This window comes from Schistocerca serialis, chromosome 5, assembly GCF_023864345.2.
Source record: "Schistocerca serialis cubense isolate TAMUIC-IGC-003099 chromosome 5, iqSchSeri2.2, whole genome shotgun sequence".
NCBI classification, from domain to species: Eukaryota; Metazoa; Arthropoda; class Insecta; order Orthoptera; family Acrididae; genus Schistocerca; species Schistocerca serialis.
The window spans coordinates 560827321-560845520 of NC_064642.1; the positions used below are offsets into that span (position 1 = coordinate 560827321).

Genomic DNA, 18200 nt, shown 5'->3' on the forward strand with positions numbered 1-18200 from the left:
ATTCGTCTACTTCATCGCCACTAATGGCAGGCATGCCGAACATGTCATAACCTAAGTCCGAATATCCCGTAGTGAAGTTTACATGTTAAATAAAGTGTCTGCACGCGTAGTTTGCAACTAATTTACGTTTTTTTTTCATATAGTTCAATAATTTTCACCCTGTAGGAACACGCGAGACAGTATTGACACTAGGATTTCTCTTAGAAGAAAGGTTAATGAAACCTATGTTTATAGCATTCTTGCTGTTGTGGTCCTCAGCCCAAAGACTGATTTAATGCAGCTCTCCATGCTACTGTATCCTCCGAATAACTACTGCATCCAACCTCGTTTTAAACCTGCATACTGTGTTCATCTCTTTGTCTTCTTCTATAATTCCCCTCCTTCCCCCCCCCCCCTCTCCCCCCCCCCACACACACATATCCCTCATATGTTTATAGCATTTGTTGACTTAGAGAAAGCTTTTGGCAGTATCGACTGCAATACATTCTTTGAAATTCTGCGAACAACCTTGTATGGGAATGAAACGTGGACGATAAACAGTTCAGACAAGAAGAAAGCAGAGCAGAAACTTTCGAAATGTTTTGCTACAAAGGAATGCTGATGTTTAGATGGCTTGAACATGTAGCTAATGAGGATGTACTGAATAGAATTGGGGAGAACAGAAATTTGTAGCACAACTTCACTAAAAGACTGGATCGGTTGATAGGACACGCTCTGAGGCGTCGGCGTCAAGGGATCACCTTGCGGGAAGTGTGTGTGTGTGTGGGGGGGGGGGGGGGGGGGGGGGTATTATAGTAGAAGACAAAGAGAGCAGGTTGCAGTAGTTATTCGGAGGATTCAGTAGCATGGAGAGCTGCATTAAATCAGTCTTCGGACTGAGCACCACAACATCAACATTCAATGCAGGCTGTACCACTCCCAGTCATGTAACACGACGGGGAATAGTGATCATAAAAAAGGATGCTAACCGACAGGAACTAGACTCGAGTTTGACGCCTTGTCAACGACGGTTGGTTTCCATCAGACACGAGTTGGTGCTTTCAGTGAATGTACGTCCATCTCAACCACTCTCCGGCGAAGACTGTCAAGACAGCTGTTTTCCTGTTTTCAATGGATATGTGGACTCAAATACCTCGCAAAAGGCCGTTGCTCACAGTGACACATAAAGCTCATTCCAATTTTGCCTCTTTTCAAATGATGCAAGGCGACGAGAGCACTGTTGGCCCAATTAGGCGGTTAACCAGCAGCTTGTGAAGAGTATGATTCAGGTCTAGATTGTTTTGTGATGTGTATCATACAATGACCGCAGCTCACAGGTTACTGAGAATACAAATCAGGCCGTTTATTTCAATATTCTCATTGACCATATGTCGCCATTACTTCAACATCTTCATAATGAGCACGCTGTGGGCACAGATGTCTTCCAAAATAACGAAAGCCGTGCTCACTGGGTTCCACACATACATTCCCGATCTGAACAACATTCAAGCATCCTCTCGTACCTCGACTGGTCCGCTAAATTACCCGATCTCAATCCCAAAGAAAATTTGTGAGTTTATTTGGGACATAGCAATAAACCCAGTAGTTCGCCAGCTGGACTGATCCCGAATTGATTCCGAAATGAAAGTCATGTTTCCCATTAACTGCCACCGTATTTATCCGACAGCGGACATATTGATTCCGTTTAGTTGCCGTCTTGTTTTTCCATAGCGAACGTGTACATTCCATAAGCTATTTTCCATAACATTTTCTTTCCCATTCTACACAGTCCTAGGACTGTGTGCATGCAGTAGCCATGGTTAAAAAGTTTGGTATTTTGATATTTTTATAATATAAGTACGATGTGCAAGTTTCTCGTTATTTTTCTAAATTCTTCTTTGTAAGTGTCATTTTCAGCCCGGAAGTAAATTCGTGAACTAATACATCTGTTAGGGATCTTAAAAATTTGTCCAAAAAAATGGAAAAGTACGAAAACTCCCACTTACACAAAAATGAGAAATGCGTTAAACTTCTTTGATATCGAAATGTGCCGGGCAACAGAACTTTCAGAAAATTTAACTTTGAAAGTAAACATGTCGCGCTAACACCACGCAATGCAAAATCCACACTAGCCGGTGTATCAAACAATTCACCTGCGAGAGAGCAACCCTTTCTCAATGAAATTTACAAATGCTATCTGACTGCAAAACATATAACTCAGATTTAAATGCTGGCCCTGAAATTGCTAATCTTTATATCAGTCTTGTAAACACTCTGTACCAGAACTGTTATTATAAAACGAATGAACATGAAAATTAACGCATCTGACTTTCTGACAAAACTGTTTGAAAGTCCACAAGGTAGCGCTTTACTGAAATCTTTTATTGCTACTAAGCCTCAGAACTAATAATGATAATTTCACAGAAACACTGTGATAATCACTGTGACTTACAATGTACATGAACTTTTACTCTAATTAAATTTATTTGCATACCTGTGCGCAGGGAACGCTCTTCTGCTCTGCAACCTATCACTATTAGGATAACGATGATATTGTCAAAAATCAAATTAACGAAATTTGATTTGCCGTACTTGCGATGTGCACTGCAAGACGGTATCTTACCAACTGTCACAAAAATTATTCTCAGTAAGCAACTCGCTATGTGCAGTTATGAAAGTACATAAAAATAGGGAACTAATCTTAACGATTGATAAATGAGAACTAGACTAAACTTAAATATGCTTCATTAAGCCACGAGAACAGTACACCTTTTCATAAGGTTAGCAAAATATTTCTTAATAGCTTTCCTGTGTACAATTACTTCCCTTGACACTCGCTTCAGCTATAAGACAAAACCAAATGTTGCATTAAAAGATTTCTACAGCAAATATCAATCATAAGCAATGTGCTGATAATAAGGAACTACACAGCTACAAATATAAAAATACTGAATTACGTTAAAAGTTGGCTCTTGTCATTCTTGCATTCATGTCATCTCATTTGCTCAAAATTTTTCCTCGGAATATATTGTTACAAAACCCTTTTTAATAATTCTTTCTCCACTACGCGGCAGGTCGCCTTCCATCCTCTCCAAACCAAGTACGTAACCAGACTGCCCAACACGTACTGCTACTCCCTTCAAAAGTAACCTCTCTGACCAAAGAATATAATATTACAGAAGTTGAGAACATTCATCAAATAACGCAATTTCATTCATATTTATGGCCTGAACTACCTGAATATCGTCATGGCAAAAAGGACAGCCCCTTTCAAGTGTAAGCAAAGTTGCAGTTCTCAAGCATAAGTGATAAAATTATGTAAGTGAAAGAAACTTGCTTCTCATTTTACCGTAAGTTTCAGTTTGATCACCCCTTGATGTCTCTAAACAATGAATACGCTGTGATGTGAAGACTAAATTTGACTCTCCTGTTCAGAGTAGAAGCCTCACAACTGTTAGTAGTCCATTCAGAATTATTACTAAAGTCGGCCCACATACATCTACATCTACATCTACATTTATACTCCGCAAGCCGCCCAACGGTGTGTGGCGGAGGGCACTTAACGTGCCACTGTCATTACCTCCCTTTCCTGTTCCAGTCGCGTATGGTTCGCGGGAAGAACGACTGTCTGAAAGCCTCTGTGCGCGCTCTAATCTCTCTAATTTTACATTCGTGATCTCCTCGGGAGGTATAAATAGGGGGAAGCAATATATTCGATACCTCATCCAGAAACGCACCCTCTCGAAACCAGGACAGCAAGCTACACCGCGATGCAGAGCGCCTCTCTTGCAGAGTCTGCCACTTGAGTTTGTTAAACATCTCCGTAACGCTATCACGGTTACCAAATAACCCTGTGACGAAACGCGCCGCTCTTCTTTGGATCTTCTCTATCTCCTCCGTCAACCCGATCTGGTACGGATCCCACACTGATGAGCAATACTCAAGTATAGGTCGAACGAGTGTTTTGTAAGCCACATCCTTTGTTGATGGACTACATTTTGTAAGGACTCTCCCAATGAATCTCAACCTGGTACCCGCCTTACCAACAATTAATTTTATATGATCATTCCACTTCAAATCGTTCCGCACGCATACTCCCAGATATTTTACAGAAGTAACTGCTACCAGTGTTTGTTCCGCTATCATATAATCATACAATAAAGGATCCTTCTTTCTATGTATTCGCAATACATTACATTTGTCAATGTTAAGGGTCAGTTGCCACTCCCTGCACCAAGTGCCTATCCGCTGCAGATCTTCCTGCATTTCACTACAATTTTCTAATGCTGCAACTTCTCTGTATACTACAGCATCATCCGCGAAAGGCCGCATGGAACTTCCAACACTATCTACTAGGTCATTTATATATATTGTGAAAAACAATGGTCCCATAACACTCCCCTGTGGCACGCCAGAGGTTACTTTAACGTCTGTAGACGTCTCTCCATTGATAACAACATGCTGTGTTCTGTTTGCTAAAAACTCTTTAATCCAGCCACACAGCTGGTCTGATATTCCGTTAGGCTCTTACTTTGTTTATCAGGCGACAGTGCGGAACTGTATCGAACGCCTTCCGGAAGTCAAGAAAAATAGCATCTACCTGGGAGCCTGTATCTAATATTTTCTGGGTCTCATGAACAAATAAAGCGAGTTGGGTCTCACACGATCGCTGTTTCCGGAATCCATGTTGATTCCTACATAGTAGATTCTGGGTTTCCAAAAACGACATGATACTCGAGCAAAAAACATGTTCTAAAATTCTACAACAGATCGACGTCAGAGATATAGGTCTATAGTTTTGCGCATCTGTTCGACGACCGTTCTTGAAGACTGGGACTACCTGTGCTCTTTTCCAATCATTTGGAACCTTCCGTTCCTCTAGAGACTTGCGGTACACGGCTGTTAGAAGGGGGGCAAGTTCTTTCGCGTACTCTGTGTAGAATCGAATTGGTATCCCGTCAGGTCCAGTGGACTTTCCTCTGTTGAGTGATTCCAGTTGCTTTTCTATTCCTTGGACACTTATTTCGATGTCAGCCATTTTCTCGTTTGTGCGAGGATTTAGAGAAGGAACTGCAGTGCGGTCTTCCTCTGTGAAACAGTTTTGGAAAAAGGTGTTTGCTATTTCAGCTTTACGCGTGTCTTCCTCTGTTTCAATTCCAGCATCATCCCGGAGTGTCTGGGTATGCTGTTTCGAGCCACTTACTGATTTAACGTAAGACCAGAACTTCCGAGGATTTTCTGTCAAGTCGGTACATAGAATTTTACTTTCGAATTCACTGAACGCTTCACGCATAGCCCTCCTTACGCTAACTTTGACATCATTTAGCTTCTGTTTGTCTGAGAGGTTTTGGCTGTGTTTAAACTTGGAGTGAAGCTCTCTTTGCTTTCGCAGTAGTTTCCTAATTTTGTTGTTGTACCACGGTGGGTTTTTCCCGTCCCTCACAGTTTTACTCGGCACGCACCTGTCTAAAACGCATTTTACGATTGCCTTGAACTTTTTCCATAAACACTCAACATTGTCAGTGTCGGAACAGAAATTTTCATTTTGATCTGTTAGGTAGTCTGAAATCTGCCTTCTATTACTCTTGCTAAACAGATAAACCTTCCTCCCTTTTTTTATATTGCTATTAACTTCCATATTCAGGGATGCTGCAACGGCCTTATGATCACTGATTCCCTGTTCTGCACATACAGAGTCGAAAAGTTCGGGTCTGTTTGTTATCAGTAGGTCCAAGATGTTATCTCCACGAGTCGGTTCTCTGTTTCATTGCTCGAGGTAATTTTCGGATAGTGCACTCAGTATAATGTCACTCGATGCTCTGTCCCTACCACCCGTCCTAAACATCTGAGTGTCCCAGTCTATATCTGGTAAATTGAAATCTCCACTGAAGACTATAACATGCTGAGAAAATTTATGTGAAATGTATTCCAAATTTTCTCTCAGTTGTTCTGCCACTAATGCTGCTGAGTCGGGAGGTCGGTAAAAGGAGCCAATTTTTAACCTAGCTCGGTTGTTGAGTGTAACCTCCACCCATAATAATTCACAGGAACTATCCACTTCTACTTCACTACAGGATAAACTACTACTAACAGCGACGAACACTCCACCACCGGTTGCATGCAACCTATCCTTTCTAAACACCGTCTGTACCTTTGTAAAAATTTCGGCAGAATTTATCTCTGGCTTCAGCCAGCTTTCTGTACCTATAACAATTTCAGCTTCGGTGCTTTCTGTCAGCGCTTGAAGTTCCGGTACTTTACCAACGCAGCTTCGACAGTTTACAATTACAATAGCGATTGCTGCTTGGTCCCCGCATGTCCTGACTTTGCCCCGCACCTGTTGAGGCTGTTGCCCTTTCTGTACTTGCCCAAGGCCATCTAACCTAAAAAACCGCCCAGCCCACGCCACACAACCCCTGCTACCCGTGTAGCCGCTTGTTGCGTGTAGTGGACTCCTGACCTATCCAGCGGAACCCGAAACCCCACCACCCTATGGCGCAAGTCGAGGAATCTGCAGCCCACACGGTCGCAGAACCGTCTCAGCCTCTGATTCAGACCCTCCACTCGGCTCTGTACCAAAGGTCCGCAGTCAGTCCTGTCGACGATGCTGCAGATGGTGAGCTCTGCTTTCATCCCGCTAGCGAGACTGGCAGTCTTCACCAAATCAGATAGCCGCCGGAAGCCAGAGAGGATTTCCTCCGATCCATAGCGACACACATCATTGGTGCCGACATGAGCGACCACCTGCAGATGGGTGCACCCTGTACCCTTCATGGCAACCGGAAGGACCCTTTCCACATCTGGAATGACTCCCCCCGGTATGCAAACGGAGTGCACATTGGTTTTCTTCCCTTCTCTTGCTGCCATATCCCTAAGGGGCCCCATTACGCGCCTGACGTTGGAGCTCCCAACTACCAGTAAGCCCACCCTCTGCGACCGCCCGGATCTTGCAGACTGAGGGGCAACCTCTGGAACAGGACAAGCAGCCATGTCAGGCCGAAGATCAGTATCAGCCTGAGACAGAGCCTGAAACCGGTTCGTCAGACAAACTGGAGAGGCCTTCCGTTCAGCCCTCCGGAATGTCTTTCGCCCCCTGCCACACCTTGAGACGACCTCCCACTCTACCACAGGTGAGGGATCAACCTCAATGCGTGCAGTATCCCGGGCAACCACAGTCGTAGTCCGATCGGGGGATGCGTGGGACGAGCTGGCCGTCCCCAACAAACCCCCATCCGGACCCCCACAGTGATGCCCATTGGCAACAGCCTCAAGCTGTGTGACCGAAGCCAACACTGCCTGAAGCTGGGCGCGAAGGGATGCCAACTCAGCAGTTGCAGTCCCTATCCATGCTAAAAACTGTTGTGCAAAGAACGTCTGAACTAATCTACAGAGAGCGCAAACAAATCGACACAAAATTTAAACGGTTATTAAAATACAAGATTGCCTAGTAAATGCAGTAATGCTGCTACTTGCGCACTGCTGACACACTGCTTGGCGGCAGAAGGAGACTACGCGATTTTACACTATTCAGGTACTAAAACGCGATGCTACAACTCTCAAATACTACAATACGCCCGAAATTTATGAATTAAACAATGCAAGTACCAAAAACACGCAAAGAAATTAAGAATTAAACTATGTAACAAATGAGTGAGCTAGGAGTATACGACTTGCTGCTGCAGCTGCTTATCCAACGGCGGCAGGGAGCACACTGACTGTGACCAACCGACACTGGCCGTTCAAAACAAAAACAGAAGACAGACGACTACGCGAATTTACACTATTCAGGTACTAAAACGCGATGCTACAACTCTCAAATACTATAATACGCCCGAAATTTATGAATTAAACAATGCAAGTACCAAAAACACGCAAAGAAATTAAGAATTAAACTATGTAACAAATGAGTGAGCTAGGAGTATACGACTTGCCGCTGCAGCTGCTTATCCTACGGCGGCAGGGAGCACATAATGGCTGGAAAGTCGCTATCTGCAAAAATATAGGTACGAAGTAAATAATCAAAAACGTCATCCAGATGTTCATTGTTAGGTTTGCTGGACGTTAGATCTTCGACAAAACAATCTACAGTTTTGTCAGGGGGCAGAAGAGGCAGTCCAAACAAAGTTTTCAGATGTCTTCCGAATTCAGATTTATGTGACTTAGAATCATTTGATCAACCTAAATTTTGAATCTTTCTCAACCATGTCTGCCCGAGATGAGCTCTGCAGCCCTTTATATTCGTTTGGGACCAAACGTGAGCAATTGCCTGGCGAATTCCGTTTAAAAGTCAACGTACCTAATGTCCGCATTGGTGTTATTTGCAATTAAGGTAAAAACTTCCTTACATGTTTCATGTTTTTTAGTTTGGGAGCAGAAAAAATACCATTGGGAAATAGTTTTTTCCATTTATGCCCTGAGTTATAAATATTTGATGGAAAATCGTAGGCCAATTCTTGAAGGCCCTATCTATAAACTGACATGAGAGACTCACAGCATTTCTTTCAGCGTCATTCACAAATAAAAAATTTTCTCACCTAGTTGCGTAGATAACATTTCTCGCCAATGCATCGTGTAATTCTGGTAAATTATTGAGAAACTTCCGAAGTTTATCTCTTGTGAATCCTGGCTACACCAATGTGCACTCCACATTGCTCGTCATAAGTAAAGCGGACCGTCTCTGAACATATTACAGGAATTTTTCATCTAGTTTTGATCAATACTACCTCCTACAGGAAATGTGACACTTTATTAAAAATACTCTAATGTAGAATTAAGTAATATCTTTGTAAACTTGTCGCAGAAAGTGCAGCTAAGCTGTTTTAAGAGCAAAGTTTTCTGTAACATTCGAGCTCTTTTTTGTAGTATCATCCAGTGCACTTTCTTCTGGAATATCTCTTTCTTATGTACAGTTAGTTTGGCGATTGACTTTTGCTAGCGATCTCCCTCGACATTGAATTACAATTCCTTAGATTTCGTCGCTAATGACGTGGTCTCGATGGGGAGGTAAGTTTTGATCTTATTTCTTTTCCTAGGATTCTTCCAATCATTTTCAGTCTGCCTTCACCGACAACTACACTTTCGGCTGTGAATCCAAGGAATGCCTCTGATGAATCCATTCTTGGAGGATGTGCAGAACAGAATACATGCAATAAGTAATGCAGAAATGGATGACGTATACATACGCTCAGTAGCTTTCTCTCTTGTGTTACTGAAAAGATTTGTTTTATGTAAAGTTCAGTCACAAACACGCACACAAACGAAATGAAAGTGTAAAAGCAGATGTCCTTATGTAATTTCGAAATCAAAGAGCATACTGTTGGCTTGTGAGTGAGTCTAACCGATGCAAAACTGTCAGTCCCTTAGGAATGAGTTTTCCGTATCATTGTGGCCATGATGCTGCAAAGAAGGTGGGCCACTCGATGTAAGAGGGTTACACACAGCAACAGGAGGATACTTGACCACGTAATTTGGCTATAGCACATGTTGGACATTATTTTATTAGAAGAATTGTAACGGCCCATGAAGCTCCGTCGTCAGTGTTGGCGGGATTCTGAAGCAGCGCAATGCTTGTAGCCCTCAGTGAGTTGACAGTTTGACACGGTCTACTGGTGGCACACACATGTTGGCTCCAGTTATCAGTGACCAGAAACCATAAACTTCTCAGACTAGAGCTGTTTAGCAGATGCTCTTAACTGACGAGTAGAGTGCGTACAAAATAGCTCGGCCCGTATCTGTGCAAATGGCGATAGGATTTAAAAATCCCGTCCACTTTCTAGGGTCATAAAACAGCATGGATTTGAATTCATGGACTGGCGTTCTGTCAGTACGTCTGTGTACCACTGCTGCAGGGCAGAAAACATTTTGACTGTGGTAGTTTAGTATATCTGCCCAAAGAGGACAGTAAACAACAGAGAGTCGTAACCAGAGCCGGTTCGTGAGTATACATTCTTGGTGTTCACAAATTTTTAGATTCAGATAAATTCTTCGAGTGTGAAATTAATAGCATCTGCTGTACAACAGCTATACTTATCAAAAAGTTTATACAACTACAGCCACTGCAAATTATAATAACAACAGTAATAATAATAATAATAAGATGCATAACTTCTCTGACAAAAGAAAGAATTCTTTTTGTGGAATTTTGATGTTAATTATAGTTTAGGGCAATTACTAAGAAAATGTAAGTTTTCACAGCTCTCCATTTCGGATTTTTGTGTAAGTGGGAGTTTTCGTACTTTTCCATTTTTTGACAAATTTTTAAGAACAATAACAGATGCATTAGTTCATAAATTTACCTCCGGACTGAAAATCAGATATTCTTACGCAGCACCCACACAACAGCTTGTGCTAACTGTACACTTCCTTGTTAAATGCTCGCTTGTAGTCACGCTTATTTGATTTCGTCACTCTCTCAATCAAAGGATCTGTTCTCGGAGGCCTTAGATCCTTTGAGGCTAACTTTTCCTGGAAATTTACTTTTCCGTTACCAGAATGAGATTTTCGCTCTGCAGCGGTATGTATGCTGATATGAAATTTCCTGGCGGGCTAAAGCTGTATGCCGGACCGAGACTCGAACTCGGAACCTTTGCCTTTTGCGGGCAAGTGCTCTACCGACTGAAGTAACCAAGCACTACTCCCGACCCGTCCTCATAGCGTCAATCTTCTCTTAGTATTTAAAGCGGATTCAACATAGTTCATGTTTACACTGCACACGAAAGCCGATTCCCGCACAGTGAACAACCAAAACCAAATACAAAGTGCCGTTTTTGGAAATGACTAAACTCATGTAGTAATGCCAACAAACAAGGTCAATTGATTAGAATACAAATGAGCCGCTGAGATCGATGAGAGCCTAAAGCACACTGCCGTCGATCCCGTATTTAAGCGAATATCAGAGCAACCATTGGTACAGCTTTTCGTAAGTTTTCATTAATACAATGTGGGCCTACAGCACGCATAAATCTGACTCACTGTAAGACCAATAGATTTCAGAAGTGTGAATAAATGTACAATCTCACAATAACCAGAGATGTGCTTTAGACCATTATGATTCTCAGCGCCTCAACTGGATAACCGTATGATAAAATTTATAACTTAATATATGTACTATAACTCATTCAGAAATCCACAAAATAGGTTTTACTGCCAGCACGGCTTTAACATATACTGACGTCCTATCTAATTTTACTACAGTATATAGTCAGAGAATTACCATATCTGACATGTGTACTGTCATCCAACAGGATTTATGCCGAGGGAACGAGGATAAAAGTCGGCCGCAGTACGCTACCTCCTGGTGGCACTGACGTAAACTTCTGCTTGAGTGGCAAGGGCTAGCTGTGCACACCGTGGCCGTGCACATTGTTTATCAAATCCGAATGTATTTGGCCCATAAGGCAATTACGTCCCCGCGAGTTGCATAAGCGCAAAAGCTCCTTAAAATGTGCACAACTGAAGGTGTGCTCACGACTGTGATGCCAAATTTCACGGACTCTAGAGAAGCAGTAGCGCTGCAGATTTAAGTGCTGTGTCTTTCCGATTGCAGCATCTACGTTACGTTTAACAGCATTCAAAGAAAATTAGCCAATAAATCTGCAAGGCGTTGAAAGTTAGGGTGTTCACATGCCCTTGTCCTCTTACACAGCAGCCACCACTGGTCGTAATGCTGTGTTGCTTACATCGTCCTAAGAGTTTGTTGGCCCTAATGACGTGAAAGAAAGTTATTGTGTGTCGTTTCACGTTACAATCTGGTTTTGCATTGTTTTAGTTAATGTAAACTAATAATAATGAAATAATGTTCATTGAATTTAAGTAACGTTGTAAAATGTGTAAGGACATTTCTAGTACTGTCAGGACGTCAAAGACATTTTTGTGCACGAGCGTTTTTCATTGCACATGGCTTTTTTCGCAAATCACGACGTAGTTACGTGGTTATCATTTTGCTTGAATTGTTTATTTATCACTTACGTTAAATTAACATGTTCATTTATCGTGGTACTATGTTTTTTTCCTCAGATTCATTAATGTTACGAGAAGAGTAATTTTAAAGCTGACAAAACATACGAGGAACAAAAACTCAGTGGTATATTTCGATGATTACGTCCCTTCGTTTGCTTGAAGTTCTGAAAGCATACGACATATTTAGGTGTCGGACAGTTAGAACAGAAAGAAATGGTATGCCTCAAATGACAGAAGACACATAATTAAAATGAGGTGGCTTTGACCATAAGATTGCTAATTTTGGTATATCTGTTTTCAAGTAGAAGGACAGTAAAACTTTTGACACTTAGCTCCTATCGCCATGGGAAAGAAACAACCACTGCTGCTAGAAAGCAAGAGTGGTTCAAAGGTAAATATTCCTTGTCTCAGCTTAGAGATTAAATGAAAGAAGCGAGAGGGGTAGATTATGCAGATCAATTCAGATCTTTGCACATTGTTGATCTTAAATCGCCATAATTGTGGCACAGAATATTCTGGGCTATTATTGATACAGTATATATCAATGGATATGCAGTTTATTGTAATTTGTATGAAACAATGCCTGTCTTACTATCCAGAAGACAGGTTCCTCTGGGGTTGATTGCCAAGAAAATACTGGAAGTGGTGGAAGAAAAGGGAAAAAAATTTGAAGGGCTGCACCAAGAGACAGTCCTGGCATTATGAGCCAAACAAATGGTAAAATGAAATAGTTTTTCTCTGCCTAAGTTTGTTACACTAAAAAATCAGAGGAGCGCATTGGACGGTGTTTGTGAAAAACAGAGGACGTTGAGAACAATATTGAATCACTACCGCACATAAAACGCAAAATGTGTAAAGTTTTCCTGTGCTTGACTGAGAAGAAATCGACTTTCGGTGTATATCATGATATAATAATAACTATGTTCTCTGTTTTTCATAACTACTTCCAAAGTGTTACTAAGTAAATAACGTGACCAGATACGTTGATTATATCCTGATTGGGCGCAGAAGTCCCACTTGTGCTTTGTACTTAAGCAAAATATGTGTGTTACAAGGCACTACTCTATTTTCAGTTGCTTTGGTAATGTTCTTACCAAATATAAAATCCTTTATCACAGTTTTTCATAGATGGCCAGGAAAGGGTTAACAGGTTACTTCAGCACAACAAAAAATTCGACGAAAACATACATACTTTCAAAGCCAACAGTTTCTCACTGCAGCACTGAAAAAAGGGAAAGGACCAATCAAAGAAAGTCTGACCACGTGGTGTCAGCAGGAAAAATCACGAAACAAAAAAAAAGGTAAAAAAATGTAGCGTAGCAGATAACCTTGCTTACTGCAATGCTAACAATGTAATATAAAGAAGCGGAATGATGTGGAAATTTTGTCTCAGTCCCTTGGCAAGCTGTACATTAATGTCACGTAAAAATAAAATGTTCTTCCTTTTGGGCATCTTTCTGAAGTATCGAAGCCTTGGGAAGTACTTGTACCTATGCTCCTCCTCCCCCATTATTTGTTCTCTTTATTGAGTGACTGGAATAACTAGCGGCTTGTACAGTCCTTTCAAGCAGACTTTATAACGAAATTTCGCTTATTCCTTTGTCTCTTCCAACAAAAATGTAATAGTGTTGCACATAATCACAGGTGCCTGAGTGTGAAGAACGTTCACTGGGCCTATAGTGCGTAAGACTGCAGTTCCATGCTACGTAGTAAAGAGACAGCAGCAAGAACGCTCAAGACGTGCAGGTCACTAGATGACACTCAACTGAGGTAGTCTCCCTTTCAGAACAACGGGATGAACTCACCCATCGCTCAAAAAAATGGCTCTGAGCACTATGGGACTCAACTGCTGAGGTCATTAGTCCCCTAGAACTTAGAACTAGTTAAACCTAACTAACCTAAGGACATCACACACATCCATGCCCGAGGCAGGATTCGAACCTGCGACCGTAGCGGTCTTGCGGTTCCAGTCTGCAGCGCCTTTAACCGCACGGCCACTTCGGCCGGCCCCATCGCTCATGATAACAATGCGTTTCTGATGGGGTATCATATTATTTTGCGCGAACTCGTAAGTATGAGGTTGCGATTAGTGTCTCCCTCCAGTTATCTCTGGTGCTGACTTAGGAGGCAACGAAGAAATTGGAGCAGGCCGGAGGAAGCGGAGGTGGAAGTCGTTTGTCCAGAGTAGAGCAGCAGTAATTGTCAGCTAGTAATAGCGTAAACTCTATTCAAGAATCACAAGAGGAGGAGGTATACTTGGAAAAGGCCTGGAGACACAGGAAGATTCAATCTAGATTACATCATGGTCAGACAGAGATTCTGAAATCAGATATTGGATTGTAAAGCGTACCGAGGAGCAGATATATAGACTCAGATCACAATTTAAAGGGGAGATCGAAAAGTTTCCGTTTGCGGGCGTTGTTGCAGTGTGAATGAAACGTTGCACGACTCCGATGCCGGTATATAAGAACCTATATACAAAGGTTCAGTGTAGCATTCGTGTCTTTCTAACGTGCATGTGGTCAATGCAGAAACGTGAACTACGGCGATGTTATTACCAAATGCGTCCGAACAGGACCAACGTGTTGTTTTTTCTTTTCTTGGCTACCAAAGGACAAACACCGTGGTTCGACACAAGACGCAACACTTTCCTTGCCCACACTGCTGCAGGCCAAGAAAGCTGGTGGGAAACACTCAAGCACCCGCCTATTGCCCTGGTCTCTCCCCATGCGATTATCACGCTTTCAGCCCCTTAGAAAGGCCCTGAACGGGCTGTAGAACGAGGATGTGCAGCAGGTAGTTACGAACTTCTTCACGTAGTAAAACATGGTGTTTTACCAAACGAATATCTTCAAGATCGTTTGTCAGTGGGACGATTGTTTCAATGTTCATGCCGATTTGGCCTGATTGGCATACCGATTCTGGACTGTACGGCCTTCGAACGGAAACTTTTTGATCACCCCTTATAGTAATGACGAAGAGTAGACTGAACGTTAAGAGAATCCGCTAGAAGAATTGGTGTGGAAGGAAGTGGGATACCGAAGTACTGAGGAACGGTGCTAAAAACGGAGATACTCCCAACAGGAATATCACAGTAGGCAGTTCAGTTGAAGAGGGGCGTTGTTTTTTCTTTTCTTGGCTACCAAAGGACAAACACCGTGCTTCGACACAAGACGCAACACTTTCCTTGCCCACACTGCTGCAGGCGAAGAAAGCTGGTGGGAGACACTCAAGCACCCGCCTATAGCCCTGGTCTCTCCCCATGTGATTATCACGCTTTCGGCCCCTTAGAAAGGCCCTGAAGGGGCTGTAGAACGAGGATGTGCAGCAGGTTGTTACGAACTTCTTCACATAGTAGAACTGGTGTTTTACCAAACGAGTATCTTCAAGATCGTTTGTCAGTGGGACGATTGTTTCAATGCTCATGCCGATTTGGCCTGATTGGCATACCGATTCTGGACTGTACGGCCTTCGAACGGAAACTTTTTGATCACCCCTTATAGTAATGACGAAGAGTAGACTGAACGTTAAGAGAATCTGCTAGAAGAATTGGTGTGGAAGGAAGTGGGATACTGAAGTACTGAGGAACGGTGCTAAAAACGTGGGTACTCCCAATAGGAATATCTCAGTAGGCATTTTAGTTGAAGAGGGGCGGTCATCTCTAAAAAGAGTAATCTGTATACACAAATGGAAGGTTCACTCAGAGTCTAGGTATGGTCGCTAAAATAGGAAATGCCTCGTAGTGCCCCAAAAAAAAAAAAAAAAACGAGTCCCGCGAGGCAATGGTCAGTGGTAAGCAGTGGCTGCACATTACGACGGCTGAGCAGTTCGACGGCGTCCAGAGAGGTCGTGGTCGGCGGGTGAGCAGCGGTTGTACGGTGACGGCATATCAGCTCGCGAAATGCACGGAGATGGACCCACGATGGAAGGCAGCGACCGGTCGGGGGCGACGGCGAGGCGACTCGGTAGCGTGCTGCAGGCAGAGTCCTTCGAGGCTGTGGTCAACGGTTGGATCCCTGCTGGCTTGTCCTCGGCCGGCTGATTGTATGCACGCCCGGCGGAAGACTGCACGGTCAGATTTTAGGGGGCACGAGACCGGCGTAGGAAAATAGAACGGTGATTGTGGTGCCTCCTTGACGCCGCTGTATTGTGCGAAGCTTCCCGTAAGTCTGTCGGTATATATGTTTGCCGACAGTGGATGTGGAGTCTCTTAGTGCTATAATCTGTGGCGAGCCAGTCGCTGGCAGGCTGAATGTCTTGCGGTACAGCCGAATTTCCAAGGGGCAACACAGTGGGATAACCACAGGTACAAGGAAGGTGATTGCGAGGAATCCTTGGGTAACAGAAGAAATACTCAAACTGATATGCGAAAGAGGTAAGTACAAAAACATTCAGGGATATACGGGATTACAGCAATATAAATAACTCAGGAATGAATTAAATAGAAAGTGCGGAGAACCCAAGGCGAAATGGCTGCAGGAAAAATGTAAATAAATCGAAAAAGAAATGATCGCCGGAAGGATTGACTCAGCATAGGGTAAAGTCAAAACAAACTTCGGTGGTAACATTGAGAGTGCAATTGGAATTCCGCTATTCAACACAGATAAGTGAAGGATAGGTGGAAAGAGAACACTGAAGGCCTGTGTGAAGGAGAAAAATTGTCTGATGACGTGATGAAGAAAAAAGTGTAGTCGATATGGAAGACATAGGAATCCACTATAACAGAATTTAAAAGAGCTTTGGAAGACTTGAAATTATATAATTTCTAAAATTATTGGAGGAAGTGCCAACCAAACAACTATTCAAGTTGGTGTGTAGAATTATGATACTGGCGGGATACCAGCAGACTTTCGAATAAATGTCATCCATACAATTCCAAACATAGCAAGAGCAGATAAGTGCGAGAAGTATCACAGTCAGCTTAGTTCATGCATCGAAGTTTACTGATAAGGATAATACACAAAAGAACGGAAAAGACATGGAAAAAATTGAGGCGATCAGTTTGGCTTTAGAAAATGTAAAACTCCACATAGGCAGTTCTGACGCTTGCTTGATAATGAAAGCAAGAGTGAAGAAAAATCAAGACACATTCACACGATTTGTTGATCTGGAAAAAGCGGTCGACAGTTTAAAATCGTGCAAGATGTTAGAAATTCTGGAAAAAATAGGAGTAAGCTATAGGGAAAGATGTACAAGAATAAAAACGGAACAATAAGACTAAAGGACCAAAAACGAAGTCTCAGATTAAAAAGGGTGTAAGGCAGGGGTGGAGTCTCTCGCCTCTACTGTTCAATCTATACATCGAAGAAACAAGAACAGAAATAAAAGAACTGCTCAAGAGAGGTATTAAAATTCAGAGTGAAAGTAAATCATTGATAATATTTTCTCATGACATTACCATCCACAGTGATGGTGAAAAAGCATTAGAATATCTATTGAATGGAATGAACAGTCTAATGAGTACAGAATATGGACAGAGCGTAAACCGAAGAAATACTAAGGTAATGAGAAGTAGCAGAAATGAGAATAACGAGAAGCTTGACATCAAACTTGGTGATCTCGAAGTAGACAAAGTTGAAGAATTCTGCTACCTTGGAAACAAAACAGCCCATGACAGCCGAAGCAAGGAGGACATAAGAGGCGGCCTACCACAGGTATAGAGGGTGTTTCTGGTCAAGAGAAGACTACTGATATGGAACATAGGCCCTTAATTTGAGGAAGAAATTTCTGAGAATGTACGTTTGGAACATAGCATTGTATGATAGTGAATTATGTACAGTGGAAAAACCGGAACAGAAGAGAATCGAAACGTTTGAGATGTGGTGCTACAGAGGAATGTTGAAAATTTAGGGGACTGATAAGATAAGGAATGAGGAGATTCTCCGTAGAATCGGTAAAGAAAGGAACCTGTGGAAAACACTAACAAGAAAACGGTACAGGATTACAGGACTTTTCTAAGGCATCAGGGCATATCTTCCATGGTACTGGAGGGAGCTGCAGAAGGCAAAAACTGTAGAGAAAGACAGAGATTGGAATATACATCCTCAAATTATTGAGCAGTAGGGTGTAAGTGCTACTCTGAGATGAAGAAGTTGGCACAGGAGACGATATCGTGGCGGACTACGTCAAACGAGTCAGAAGACTGATCGGATGCCGACTTTTGGCTAGTAGTGCTCTGAAACCAGAATGACACTGTCGTTTTTTTTTTTTTTTTTTTTATAGGAGACTATGAGCAAAAGGGGGTGGCGCTCAGCTGACAAAAA

At 42.5% G+C, this 18200-nt stretch overlaps 1 protein-coding gene across 1 annotated transcript in view; it reads left to right on the top strand.

Annotated features, from left to right (window-relative positions):
* Positions 1-18200, top strand: part of LOC126482079 (fatty-acid amide hydrolase 2-like) — a 406337-nt gene that overhangs the window by 301933 nt on the left and 86204 nt on the right. The gene's annotated exons all lie outside the window — the stretch shown is intronic.